Genomic DNA, 14915 nt, shown 5'->3' on the forward strand with positions numbered 1-14915 from the left:
TATGAGAAGGCAATAAAGTTTCAGAGAAACCATAAGGAGATAAGGCTGGTGGCCTGATAAGAAGAGGAAAAGATTTCCTTCTCTTCCCACCAGTCTCTGCACCCCCAGAGAGGACAGGCCTTGTGTAGACACAGTGAGAAGGCGGCCACCGGCAAGCAAGAAGAGTCCTCACTAGAAACAGATTTTCTAGCATCTCAGTCGTGGACTGTGAGATGGATTGTGAGAAACTAAATTTTTGTTAAGACACACAGTCTGTGGTATTTTGTTTTGGCAGCCCAAGCACACTACTATAATACCCTTACTTGATTTCTACCATGCAAACATCAGAAAAAGGTGACTGAGATCCCCTCACATAGAAAGCTTCTAATTTCCTTTACCACCACCTGAAGGGATCAGGGGATTATGTTTCTGGAGTTTATATTTCATACCTTAGAATCATCATTAACACAGGTATAGCCCACCTCTCAAGGACAAAGCTATTTTTTTACAACATGAGGCAACTGCCTGTACTAACTCAGTCGTTTTTACCCTTTTTGCAATCACAGACTCCTTTGATAACTGTGAAGTCAAGTGGGCCTTAGAAAGCATCACTACGAACAAAGCTAGTGGAGGCAATGGAATTCCAGTTGAGCTATTCCAAATCCTGAAAGATGATGCTGTGAAAGTGCTGCACTCAATATGCCAGCAAATTTGGAAAACTCAGCAGTGGCCACAGGACTGGAAAAGGTGAGTTTTCATTCCAATCCCAAAGAAAGGCAATGCCAAAGGATGCTCAAACTACAGCACAATTGTCCTCATCTCACATGCTAGTAAAGTAACGCTCAAAATTCTCCAAGCCAGGCTTCAGCAATATGTGAACCGTGAACTTTCAGATGTTCAAGCTGGTTTTAGAAAAGGCAGAGGAACCAGAGATCAAATTGCCAACATCCTCTGGATCATCGAAAAAGCAAGAGAGTTCCAGAAAAACATCTATTTCTGCTTTATTGACTATGCCAAAGCCTTTGACTGTGTGGATCACAATAAACTGTGGAAAATTCTGAAAGAGATGGGAATACCACACCACCTGATCTGCATCTTGAGAAATTTGTATGCAGGTCAGGAAGCAACAGTTAGAACTGGACATGGAACAACAGACTGGTTCCAAATAGGAAAAGGAGTTCGTCAAGGCTGTATATTGTCACCCTGTTTATTTAACTTATATGCAGAGTATATCATGAGAAACGCTGGACTGGAAGAAACACAAGCTGGAATCAAGATTGCCGGGAGAAATATCAATAACCTCAAATATGCAGATGACACCACCCTATGGCAGAAAGTGAAGAGGAACTAAAAAGCCTCTTGATGAAAGTGAAAGTGGAGAGTGAAAAAGTTAGCTTAAAGCTCAACATTCAGAAAATGAAGATCATGGCATCCGGTCCCATCACTTCATGGGAAATAGATGGGGAAACAGTGGAAACAGTGTCAGACTTTATTTTTTTGGGCTCCAAAATCACTGCAGATGGTGACTGCAGCCATGAAATTAAAAGACACTTACTCCTTGGAAGGAAAGTTATGACCAACCTAGACAGCATGTTCAAAAGCAGAGACATTACTTTGCCAACAAAGGTTCATCTAGTCAAGGCTATGGTTTTTCCTGTGGTCATGTATGGATGTGAGAGTTGGACTGTGAAGAAGGCTGAGCGCCAAAGAATTGATGCTTTTGAACTGTGGTGTTGGAGAAGACTCTTGAGAGTCCCTTGGACTGCAAGGACATTTCAACCAGTCCATTCTGAAGGAGATCAGCCCTGGGATTTCTTTGGAAGGAATGATGCTAAAGCTGAAACTCCAGTACTTTGGCCACCTCATGCGAAGAGTTGACTCATTGGAAAAGACTCTGATGCTGGGAGGGATTGGGGGCAGGAGGAAAAGGAGACAACAGAGGATGAGATGGCTGGATGGCATCACTGACTTGATGGACATGAGTCTCAGTGAACTCCAGGAGTTGGTGATGGACAGGGAGGCCTGGCGTGCTGTGATTCATGGGGTCGCAAAGAGTCAGACACGACTGAGCGACTGATCTGATCTGATCTTGATAACTGACAAAAGTTCTACAGTAGCATTGTCCTCCTGAACTTTCTAGGATGATGAAAATGCCCCATATTGGCATTGTCCAATACAGTGGCTACCTGGCCAGAAATGAACTATCAAGCTTTTGAAATGTGGTTAGTGACAGAGGATGAGATGGCTGGATGGCATCACCGACTCGATGGACGTGAGTTTGAGTGAACTCCGGGAGTTGGTGATCAACAGGGAGGCCTGGTGTGCTGTGATTCATGGGGTCGCAAAGAGTCAGACACGACTGAGTGACTGATCTGATCTGATCTAGTGCAAACTAACGAACTGAATATCTAATTTGTTTAATTTTAATTCACTTAAAATTAAATAGTCCCCAGTGGCTAGTGGCTACCATATTGTATACCACAGCTCTTTAGTGTATAGACTTCTAAAAGTGCACATATATATTTACAATCAAAATGTTGCAAACCACTGTTCAGGGATCCAATAACAGCCATTAACAACAGTTTTATCTACTCAGGTCAGGTGGCTTGTATTGAAAACAAAAACCTATGTAAGAATGAGTTTTTTTTCAGTGTACAGTTGATGTGTGGTCAGTAATTAGAAGTACATAGAGCAAAGAGGACACTAATAGATGGAGAAATATACCATGTTCCTGGATTGGAAGAATGAATATACTTCCCAAAGCAATTTATAGATTCAATGCAATCGCTATCAAGCTACCAACGGTATTCTTCACAGAGCTAGAACAAATAATTTCACAATTTGTATGGAAATACAAAAAACCTCAAATAGCCAAAGCAATCTTGAGAAAGAAAAATGGAACTGGAGGAATCAACCTGCCTGACTTCAGGCTCTACTACAAAGCCACAGTCATCAAGACAGTATGGTACTGGCACAAAGACAGAAATATACACCAATGGAACAAAATAGAAAGCCCAGAGATAAATCCACACACATATGGACACCTTATCTTTGACAAAGGAGGCAAGAATATACAATGGATTAAAGACAATCTCTTTAACAAGTGGTGCTGGGAAAACTGGTCAACCACTTGTAAAAGATTGAAACTAGAACACTTTCTAACACCATATACAAAAATAAACTGAAAATGAATTAAAGATCTAAACGTAAGACCAGAAACTATAAAACTCCTAGAGGAGAACATAGGCAAAACACTCCGACATACACCAGAGCAGGATCCTCTATGACCCACCTCCCAGAATATTGGAAATAAAAGCAAAAATAAACAAATGGGACCTAATTAAACTTCAAAGCTTCTGCACAACAAAGGAAACTATAAGCAAGGTGAAAAGACAGCCTTCAGAATGGGAGAAAATAATAGCAAATGAAGCAACTGACAAACAACTGATCTCAAAAATATACAAGCAACTCCTACAGCCTAATTCCAGAAAAATAAATGACCCAATCAAAAAATGGGCCAAAGAACTAAATAGACATTTCTCCAAAGAAGACATACAGATGGCTAACAAACACATGAAAAGATGCTCAACATCACTCATTATCAGAGAAATGCAAATCAAAACGACAGTGAGGTACCATTTCATGCCAGTCAGAATGGCTGCGATCCAAAAGTCTACAAGCAATAAGTGTTGGAGAGGGTGTGGAGAAAAGGGAACCCTCTTACACTGTTGGTGGGAATGCAAACTAGTACAGCCACTATGGAGAACAGTGTGGAGATTCCTTAAAAAACTGGAAATAGAACTGCCTTATGATCCAGAAATCCCACTGCTGGGCATACACACTGAGGAAACCGGAAGGGAAAGAGACACGTGTACCCCAATGTTCATCACAGCACTGTTTATAATAGCCAGGACATGGAAGCAACCTAGATGTCCATCAGCAGATGAATGGATAAGAAAGCTGTGGTACATATACACAATTACTCAGAGTATTACTCAGCCATTAAAAAGAATACATTTGAATCAGTTCTAATGAGGTGGATGAAACTGGAGCCTATTATACAGAGTGAAGTAAGCCAGAAAGAAAAACACCAGTACAGTATACTAACGCATATATATGGAATTTAGAAAGATGGTAACAATAACCCTGTATACGAGACAGCAAAAGAGACACTGATGTATAGAACAGTCTTTTGGACTCTGTGGGAGAGGGAGAAGGTGGGATGATTTGGGAGAATGGCATTGAAACATGTATAATATCTTATATGAAACAAGTCGCCAGTCCAGGTTCGATGCATGATACTGGATGCTTGGGGCTGGTCCACTGGGACAACCCAGAGGGATGGTATGGGGAGGAAGGAGGGAGGAGGGTTCAGGATGGGGAACACATGTATACCTGTGGTGGATTCATTTTGATTATATGGCAAAACCAATACAATATTGTAAAGTTAAAAAATTAAATTAAGTTAAATTTAAAAAAAGAGAAGTACATAGAGCAGATTAAGAAATCCAATTTCTTTCTTTTTTTTTTTTTTAATACGTATTTGGCTGCATCTTAGTTGCAGCATCTGGGATCTTGATTGTATCATACAGGATCTTTCATTGTGATGCATGACTCTCTAGTCATGCCGCATGAGCACAGTAGTTGTGGCAATGGGCTTCATTTGTTGCAGTGTGCAGTTTCTCAAGTTGTGGCACTGGGCTTAGTTGCTCTATGGCATGTGGGATCTTAGTTCCCTGACCAGGCATTGAATCTGTGTGCCCTGCATTTCAACGTGGATTCTTAACCACTGGACACCAGTATGCATGTTTAGCTGCTCAGTTGTGTCCGACTCTTTGTGACCCTATTGACTGTAGCCCACCAGACTCCTCTGTCCATGGGGATTTTCCAGGCAAGAATATGGGAGTGGGTTGCCGTGCCCTTCTGCAAGCTATCTTCCCAACCCAGGGATCAAAACCAGGTCTCTCACATTGCAGGTGGATTCTTTACTGTCTAAGCCAACAGGGAAGCCCAGGAAGCCCCCCAAAGCCCAACTTCTGTTTCCAAAAAATAGTTAACTAGTGCTTCAGTTCAGTTCAGTTCAGTCACTCAGTCATGTCCGACTCTTTGCGACCCCATGAATCACAGCACGCCAGGCCTCCCTGTCCGTCACCATCTCCCGGAGTTCACTCAAACTCACATCCATTGAGTTGGTGATGCCATCCAGCCATCTCATCCTCTGTCATCCCCTTCTCCTCCTGCCCCCAATCCCTCCCAGCATCAGTCTTTTCCAATGAGTCAACTCTTCGCATGAGGTGGCCAAAGTACTGGAGTTTCAGCTTTAGCATCATTCCTTCCAAAGAAATCCCAGGGCTGATCTCCTTCAGAATGGACTGGTTGGATGTCCTTGCAATCCAAGGGACTCTCAAGAGTCTTCTCCAACACCACAGTTCAAAAGCATCAATTCTTTGGCGCTTTCTTCACAATCCAACTCTTACATCCATACATGACCACTGGAAAAACCATAGCCTTGACTAGACAGAGCTTTGTTGGCAAAGTAATGTCTCTGCTTTTCAATATGCTATCTAGGTTGGTCATAACTTTCCTTCCAAGGAGTAAGCATCTTTTAATTTCATGGCTGCAATCACCATCTGCGGTGATTTTGGAGCCCCCCAAAATAAAGTCTGACACTGTTTCCACTGTTTCCTCATCTATTTTCCATGAAGTGATGGGACCGGATGCCATGATCTTCATTTTCTGAATGTTGAGCTTTAAGCCAACTTTTTCACTCTCCACTTTCACTTTCATCAAGAGGCTTTTTAGTTCCTCTTCACTTTCTGCCATAGGGTGGTGTCATCTGCATATCTGAGGTTATTGATATTTCTCCCAGCAATCTTGATTCCAGCTTGGCTTACTCCAGCCCAGCGTTTCTCATGATGTACTCTGCATATAAGTTAAATAAGCAGGGAGACAATATACAGCCTTAATATACACATCCATCCCAACCCCTCTGGCTAATGAAAGATGTCTATCAGTTCAGTTCAGTCACTCAGTTGTGTCTGACTCTTTGTGACCCCATGGACTGCAGCATGCCAGGCCTCCCTATCCATCACCAACTCCTGGAGTTCACTCAAACTCATATCCATTGAGTCAGTGATGCCATCCAACCATCTCATCCTCTGTCATCCCCTTCTCCTCCTGCCTTCAATCTTTCCCAGCATCAGGGTCTTTTCCAATGAGTCAGTTCCTTGCATCAGGTGGCCAAAGTATTGGAGTTTCAACTTCAGCATCAGTCCTTCCGATGAATATTCAGGATTGATTTCCTTTAGGATGGACTGGTTGGATCTCCTTGCAGTTCAAGGGACTATCAAGAGTCTTCTCCAACACCACAGTTCAAAAGCATCAATTCTGCACCGCTTAGCTTTCTTTATAGTGCAACCCTCACTCTTTCTGTATCTACCCTGATTCTTGGACCTTTGGGGAAACATCAGAGGTATTAAAAAAAAAAACCATGGCTTTCAGTTTAATAAACCTGAATTCAAACTCCAGCTCCCTCTACTTTATTCAGGATAGATTTTTTTATACACTAACAACTCCCAGGTCTCAGTGTTTAACCAAAGTTTGCTTCTCACTTCTCAAATATCTGCTTGGTGCAACCACAGGGCACCATATTTTCAGTGGTGATTCAACAGTTCAGGCATTCTCCATTCATAGTTTAATCTCTGAGTACCAGGAGAGGGGAAACACTGAAGAATTTTGAGGGACTTTTTACTGTTACAGCTCATTGATAAGAAGTATTACTCAGCTCCACTTAATTACAAGGGAGATGGGAAGCAAACTTTTCAAGTCTAGGCAGGAAAACAATATAAATATTGATGAACACAAAGCATTGTTTTCTGCTATGCTAACCTCATAAACCTGGCAATTAATTTTTCTTAGTTTTGTCACTTGGAAAATAGTGATGATTATATCTACCTCATACATGTGTTAAGTTTATTGCACAATGTTTTGCAAATAGAGTGAACTCAGTAATGGTGGATTGCTTTTCTTCAATAGAAAGGGACTGCATAGCAAACTTGCCACAACACAACATACCATGTCTCAGTTCAGTTCAGTTTGGTTCAGTCGCTCAGTCATGTCCAACTCTTTGTGACCCCATGGATTGCAGCATGCTAGGCCTCCCTGTCCATCACCAACTCCCGGAGTCTACTCAAACTCATGTCCATTGAGTTGGTGATGCCATCCAGCCATCTCATCCTCTGTTGTCCCCTTTTCCTCCCATCCACAATCTTTCCCAGCATCAGGGTCTTTTCAAATGAGTCAGTTCTTCGCATCAGGTGGCCAAAGTATTGGAGTTTCAACTTCAACATCAGTCCTTCCAATGAATATTCAAACCCAGGTCTCCAGCATTGCAGGAGGATTCTTTACCAGCTGAGCCGCAAGGGAAGCACAAGAATACTAGAGTAGGTAGCCTATCCCTTTCTCCAGGGGATAGTCCCAACCCAGGAATTGAACTGTGGTCTCCTGCATTGCAGGTGGATTCTTTACCAACTGAGCTTTCAGGGAAACCCTACCATGACTCAAACTATCATAAATCTAATCCCTCCTACTTTTGACTATTTTTCCTCCCACTGGTCCTTAATATGGGCCTTTTGTTTATTTCTATTAGCATGAATGGGTAATTAACCATAATTATCCCAACCAGTAGCTCCTATAATTAGTAACTATACAGAGAAATCTTTAATATAAAATTACAATAAAGTCAAGTTCTAAAATATCAAACTCATAGATAAAAGGTGCTTTTCCCCTCCTTTCTTCTTATTCATACATGCTACATAGCCTGAAGTGACTAACATATTTGCTATATACTTGCAATTGTTAGTAAAGACAGATCTGAATAACACTATCAATCACTTTGATCTAATTGATTTTTATACAAAAATATATCTTGCAACGACAGAATAGGTATTCTTTCAAATCAAGTGCACATGGTTTAAAGTAGACCAATGATAGAATAACAAGTCTCAATCAATGTAAAATGACTGAAATCATAGAGTCTGCTTTGACAAATGAATTAAATTATAAATCAATAGAAAGATATTTAGAAAAATTCTCTAATTTAGAAATTAAACAACAGACTTCTCAATAGCCTATGGGTCAAAGAAGAAATCATAAGAAAAACTAGAAACTATTTTGAATAGAATGATAGTGAAAATATAACTTATCAAAGTATGTGCTGCTGCTGCTGCTGCTAAGTTGCTTCAGTCGTGTCTGACTCAGTGCGACCCCATAGACGGCAGCCCACCAGGCTCCCCCGTCCCTGGGATTATCCAGGCAAGAACACTGGAGTGGGTTGCCATTTCCTTCTCCAATGCATGAAAGTGAAAATGAAAGTGAAAGTGAAGTCGTGTTCGACTCTTCGCGACCCCATGGACTGCAGCCTACCAGGCTCCTCCGTCCATGGGATTTTCCAGGTGAGAGTACTGGAGTGGGGTGCCATCGCCTTCTCCGATCAAAGTATGTAAATGAAGCTAACTCAGTGCTTAGAGAAAAATTTATAGTTCTGAATGCTGATTTCAGAAAAGAAGAAAGGTCAAATTAATGGGTTAAGTTTAGAGCTCAAAGAACTAAGAAAAGAAAAGCAAAATAAATAATAAAGAGAAGATATAAATGCCTTGAAATAAAACAAGCAAACAACAAGGAAAGTTATCAAAGTCAAAAGTAAGTTCTTTGAAAAGATCAACAAAATTGATAAAGTTCTAGCTAGAAAGAATTTTCAATATAAGAAATAAAGTATTGCCACAGACTTCACATACATTAAAAAGACAATAAAAATATAATGGATAACTTTATACAAATTTGACATCTTAGATGAATGGACAAATTCTTTGAAAAATAACACCAACAAACACAAAAAGACACAGACATTTTAATAGGCCTCCCTACATCCATTAAAGAAATTATATCTATTATCAAAATTTTCTCAGAAAGACTATAGATCCAGGTGACTGCACTAGTGTAGTCTATCATATATTTAAGGAATATAGAATCTTAGATGCTGCTGCTGTTAAATTGCTGCAGTCACGTCCAACACTTTGCGACCCAGGCAAGAATGCTGGAGTGGGTTGCCATGCCCTTCTCCAGGGGATCTTCCTGACCCAGGGATTGAACCCATGTCTCTTAAGTCTCCTGCATTGGCAAGCGGGTTCTTCACCACTATTACCACCTGGGAAGCCCAAAATCTTACATAAATTTTATCATAATCTTACATAAATCTGGTCAGTTTATAGAAGATGAAGTTTTCCCAACTAGTTTTATGAGGTCAGTGTCTCCAAAATATCAAAACCTCACAAAAATATTACAAAATATAGAGAAAGAAGAAAGACAGACACAGAGAGAGACTGAATGAAAGGATGGAGAGAAGGGAAAGGGAAAAATTACAGACCAATATATCTCATGAACATAGGTGTAAAATATCCACAAAATATTAGCAAATCAAATTCAGCTACATATAAAATGGATAATACATTATAAACAAATAGTGTGTATTAAGGTTAGTTTAACATTCAAAAATCAATGTAATTCACAAAAATGGGGGAGGGGGAAGTATTTGATAATTTCAATGGGTAAAAATAAAGCATTTAATAAAATTCAACACTCATTCATGATTTTAAAAGTCCGAGTTTTTTTAAGGAGAAGGCAAGCCTTACTTGGAGTACATATATATAATTTTTTTATTTTCAGAGTTCCTTCAATGTCACAAAGAGTAAGTTATTTGAATTTTTTAAAGTTAATGTACTGGTGATACACTGATAATCATCATTCAGAATGGCAACAGGCATGGCAGCCACTTATACCAAAAGTTCTAAATTTATTACATTTAATGATCTGCAACTTGAGAGTCCTGATAATTAGATCTTTTACTTTTTTTTGGCTGCACCACAGGGCAGCATGTTGAATCTTAGTTCCCCAACCAGGGATCAAACCCATGCCCCTTGCAGTGGAAGCAGAGTCTTAACCACTGAACCACCAGGGAAGTCCTGAGAATCAGATCTTAAAAAAAAAAACAAAAAAAACCCTCATAAAAGTTATGAATAGAAGGGACTTTCCACAATTTGATTAAGGTCATTGCCAAGAATTATAAACAGTTAAGATTTCACTCTACTTCCAAGTTAACCAAATCAGCCTGTCATGGATGCTAGCAGAAGACACAAATCTAGTTCCACTGTAAAGTATAGTTTATTTCATTAACAATAGTAGTACCTACCATATTATCATTTTCTTGTGCTACTTTCTCAAACCCCAGTTTCACAGGGTGACACAAGAGGGCTAGAAACCACCTGCACACACAGTGGCTTGCATTGCAGAAGAGAAACACTGTTTAGTGAACCCAAATCTCTTGCAATGGGTTGGACCTGTCTTCAGCGGGTGAGGGAACTGAAGCAGGAGTCTGATCCCCACAGTGGGGCAGTTGTCTGAGTCAGAGGAGAAACATTAAAGGCTAAGAGTGAAACAGCAGATCTGTGGCAGCCTAAATGGAATGAGACTCAGACAGATCTTGCTGTAGCCATACATATCCTGGACAGGAATGCTGGTCCCCTGGAAGGCACAGCGGCTGGGAGCTGGAGTTTAGGGATTATGGAGCAATCCCAGGGCAAGGGTCGCTGTTGACTGTGGAGAGATGGATTGAGAGGATGTGAAGGAGATCGTGGTGGGAAATGCCGTTGGAGAAAAATCAGGCAGCCATGGAAGCAAGGTGATACTGCTGAGTCATGTGAAGGGGATGGAGTCATCACCGTAGCCTCTCTCTCCCCACACAGCCAGCATCCGCAGCTGAACAACAGATAGGCTGGCCCATCAAGAGCATGATGCACTGAATTAGAGTAGGACCCCACCCAGGGTACCCCTTTAAGTGCCTGACACACGGAACAACAGAGAAGGACCCCAGGCAATGGAGCACTCTAACTGCCTGAACCAGCAGAGCTATGGAGAAAGACTGGCCAAAGAGGCCTCCTGATCACCAGCTACAAGAGGCTCAAAAAGACTCTGATAGGGTCATAACATCTGTGGCAGAGGCAGTCTGTGTTCCTGCACACTTGGCACCACCAGGGTACCCACAAGCCAAGCAGCTGGGCCACCTTCACACTCAACTCTCACTGGGGCAGAGCTGCCACAGGCAAAAATAGTCTTGTGCCTATGCACACAGGGTCACTTCAGTAGTGTCTGACTTTTGTTATTCTGTAAACAGTGGCCTGCCAGGCTTCTCTGTTAGGGAGGGGGGTTCTCCAGGCAATACCAGAATGTATTGGCCAATACCCTTCTAGAGCATTATATTTCCTGCTGCCCTAGCCACCAACTCCCAAGTACCCAGGGCTTCCAGAACCCCTGCAACCCAAGCAGCTGCTCCACCTCCACACCTGGCCCTCGCAGGAGGAGACCCAAGTCCTCCAGGGTAGCCGCAGGAGCAAACCCCAGTGGGTGACGCACATGTAGAGGTGGAAATAAAACCATAATTGAAACCCAAGGGCAGTGTGGCTAAGGAAGAAGACCCAAAACCTTCCACACAGCTGTACAAGCTGCAGATTAAATCCACATGATCAATTAGGCAGACTCTTGGTCTATGGAATATATAAAAGGTCATTGAGAGCTCCCACAAAAGGAAATCCACTAGTTCTAATAGTTGTGGACATTGAAGGCAAGAATACACAGGAGTAGGACTCAGATTAGAATCTGAGTTGCCCCCAAAGCAGGTCCAGAGATCAGCAGTGTTGGAGGGTATCCAAGGGAAGTAAGGTGGACTGTGACTCTCAGCGAAGGAAAGGACTCTGATAGCAATGACTAACTCCTACAGCTCAACTCCAGAAAAATAAATGACCCAATCAAAAAATGGGCCAAAGAACTAAATAGACATTTCTCCAAAGAAGACATACAGATGGCTAACAAACACATGAAAAGATGCTCAACATCACTCATTATCAGAGAAATGCAAATCAAGACCACTATGAGGTACCATTTCACACCAGTCAGAATGGCTGTGATCCAAAAGTCTACAAATAATAAATGTTGGAGAGGGTGTGGAGAAAAGGGAGCCCTCTTACACTGTTGGTGGGAATGCAAACTAGTACAGCCACTATGGAGAACAGTGTGGAGATTCCTTAAAAAACTGGAAATAGAACTGCCTTATGATCCAGCAATCCCACTGCTGGGCATACACACTGAGAAAACCAGAAGGGAAAGAGACACGTGTACCCCAATGTTCATCGCAGCATTGTTTATAATAGCCAGGACATGGAAGCAACCTAGATGTCCATCAGCAGATGAATGGATAAGAAAGCTGTGGTACATATACACAATGGAGTATTACTCAGCCATTAAAAAGAATTCATTTGAATCAGTTCTAATGAGGTGGATGAAACTGGAGCCTATTATACAGAGTGAAGTAAGCCAGAAGGAAAAACACCAATACAGTATACTAACGCATATATATGGAATTTAGAAAGATGATAACAATAACCCTGTGTACGAGACAGCAAAAGGGACACTGATGTATAGAACAGTCTTTTGGACTCTGTGGGAGAGGGAGAGGGTGGGAAGATTTGGGAGAATGGCATTGAAACATGTAAAATATCATGTATGAAACGAGATGCCAGTCCAGGTTCAATGCACAATACTGGATGCTTGGGGCTAGTGCACTGGGACGACCCAGAGGGATGGTATGGGGAGGGAGGAGGAGGAGGGTTCAGGATGGGGAGCACATGTATACCTGTGATGGATTCATTTTGATATTTGGCAAAACTAATACAATTATGTAAAAAATAAATAAATAAATAAAAGTATTTATTATTCTTATTTTTTGACTTGTTCTGTAGATTCTTTTGGATTTTTTTTTCCTTTTTCTTCACCCTTTGTTGTAGTTGTTGATTTTATTGGCACTATGATATCCAATTAAGCTTTTTTTTCCTCACTTTTTTAATTGTTACAAACCTCTGCCTCTGTGTTGGGCTTTTGCAGTGCTGTGGAGTTTTCCATTTTTTTTTCTTTTCTCTTTTTTAAATTTTAATTTTTTAAACTGATTATTATTTTTGCTACATTTATTCCTTTGTTTGCTTTTCCTACTGTTCTTTCCCCCTTGTAGTTAATCTTTAATGCATATAAATCTTCTTTATTTACTTCTATTTAATTTTGCATATCTGTTCTTTCTTTCCTTTCCTCTCAACATAATTATTACTTTTATTTTCTTTATTCCCCAATTGGCACTTTGCTTTAGTTTTGTTTTCCAGTTTGTGCTTTAGTTAGTTTTGTTCTTAACTGGTAGATATAGTTTTTGGCTTCCTTTGTTTGCCAGGTCAATCTATTGTACTTTTATTTTTGTTGGACTATTTTGACTTTGCTTATGGGTGTATACATATATGTGTATATTCCATTATTTTAAGTATTATTTGCCTGATTTTGTAACTGCCATTTGTCTGAGGTTCATCTTTGGTTTCTCGTTTTTGGATATTTGTTTTAATCTCACTTAATGCCATAACAAACCACTTGTGCAATCTTCTCTCCTGATCAGAGATCAAACCCTGAGCTTTGTAGTGGAAGCAATGACTCCAAGACCCTAGACTACCAGAGAACTATTGCTAGGGAGTATCAAACAGTGAGAACTCACACAAAGGAAACCACTTGAATATAGGACCCAGCAACACCCAATCACCAGTAGCACCCTGTGCAGGACACAACAAACAAAACAAAAATACAAACCCAATCATCAGCAGACAGGATTATCACCTCGCTCAGCCTTACCCATCAGAAGAATAACAAACAAACAAACAAACAAAAATTCAGTACAAATCTCACCCTATACAAGCTCACACAAACCACTGGACCAACTTTAGGAAGGCAGAAACCAAAAGGAAGGAATTCAACCTTCTTCAAGGAAAGAATTCAACTTTCCCGGAAGCCTGGGAAAAGGAGATCTCAAACACAATAAATTTAAAAAAAATAATGAAAAGACAGAGAAATACTACACAAATGAAGTACAAACTAGAAACACAGAAGTCCAAATAAATGAAGAGGAAATAGGCAAACTACCTGGAAAAGAATTCAGAATAATGATAGTAAAGATGATTAAAAACCCTGAAAACAAAATGAAGAAAATGCAAGAATCAATTAACAAAGACCTAGAAGAATTAAAGAAGAAACATAGAGACAACACAATTACTGAAATTGAAAATACTCTAGAAGGAATCAATAGCAGATTACCTGAAGTAGAACGAATCAGTGAACTGGAAGATAAAATGGTGGAAACAACTTCTGAAGGGCAGAATAAAGTAAAAAGAATAAAAAGAACTGAGGACAGTCTCAGAGACCTCTGGGACCACATCAAATGTACCAACATTCGAATTATAAGGGTCCCAGAAGAAGAAGAGAAAAAGAAAAGGTATGAGAAAATTTTTGAAGAAATTATAGTTGAAAATTTTCCCAATATGGAAAAGGAAATAGTCAATCAAGTCCAAGAGGCATAAAGAATCTCATACAGGGTAAACCCAAGGAGAAACATGCCAAGACACACACTAATCAAACTAACATAGACTAGACACAAAGAAAGAATATTAAAAGCAGCAAGGGAGAAGAAACAAGTAATATACAAGGAAAACCCCATATGCTTAACAGCTGATCTTTCAGCAGAAACTCTGAAGGCCAGAAGGGAATGGCAGGATATATTTAAAGTAATGAGAGCGGAACATCTACAACCAAGATTACTGTACCTGGCAAGGACCTCATTCAAAATTGATGGAGAAATAAAAAGCTTTTCAGACAAGCAAACGTTAAGAGAATTCAGTACCAACAACCAGCTTTACAACAAATGTTCAACGGATTTATACAGTCAAGGAACACGACAGAAGAAAAAAAATCTACAAGATCAACCCCAAACAATTAAGAAAATGGCAATAGGAACATATATATCA

Source organism: Bos javanicus, chromosome 1, assembly GCF_032452875.1.
Source record: "Bos javanicus breed banteng chromosome 1, ARS-OSU_banteng_1.0, whole genome shotgun sequence".
NCBI lineage: Eukaryota > Metazoa > Chordata > Mammalia > Artiodactyla > Bovidae > Bos > Bos javanicus.